This window comes from Ixodes scapularis, unplaced genomic scaffold (genome assembly GCF_016920785.2).
Source record: "Ixodes scapularis isolate PalLabHiFi unplaced genomic scaffold, ASM1692078v2 PGA_scaffold2__306_contigs__length_199485367, whole genome shotgun sequence".
Lineage (NCBI taxonomy): Eukaryota > Metazoa > Arthropoda > Arachnida > Ixodida > Ixodidae > Ixodes > Ixodes scapularis.
Window position 1 is genome coordinate 94,536,065 of NW_024609857.1, and position 483 is coordinate 94,536,547.

The window sequence follows — 483 nt, forward strand, 5'->3', positions numbered from 1 at the left end:
AAAATCCTAAATTATCACAACTCTGACAATACTAATGCAAGCGCACCAGATTTGCCATGCAAATTTAAAGAATTCTGTGTTTTGCAGTGGTTCTTTGTAAATATTGTCTGGACACAAACCAAGAGGAATACAGTGCTAAATGTCAGCAGTACAGTATACATCCAGTATGGGATCCCCAATGCTCGGGAGAGCAAACAAGCAATATGAGATATGCATCACTTGAACAGCCAGTGTTAAGAAGCTTAGCGGCTATACCTAGGGGGATTTTCCTTGGGGAAACATCCACTTCTTCCACCGATACAAACACGTAGGAAGCTTTTTGCACTGCATAAATAAAACACCCCCCATGGACAGTAAGTGTAGCTGCCGAAGTAAGCCTTCCCCAATCACCCCTTGCCACTTTAGGTACATAAAATGCTAGATATTCTTGTTATGTTGGCCATCAGCGCTGAAGCATGAGGAAACTAAAGTCAGACAAGGTCA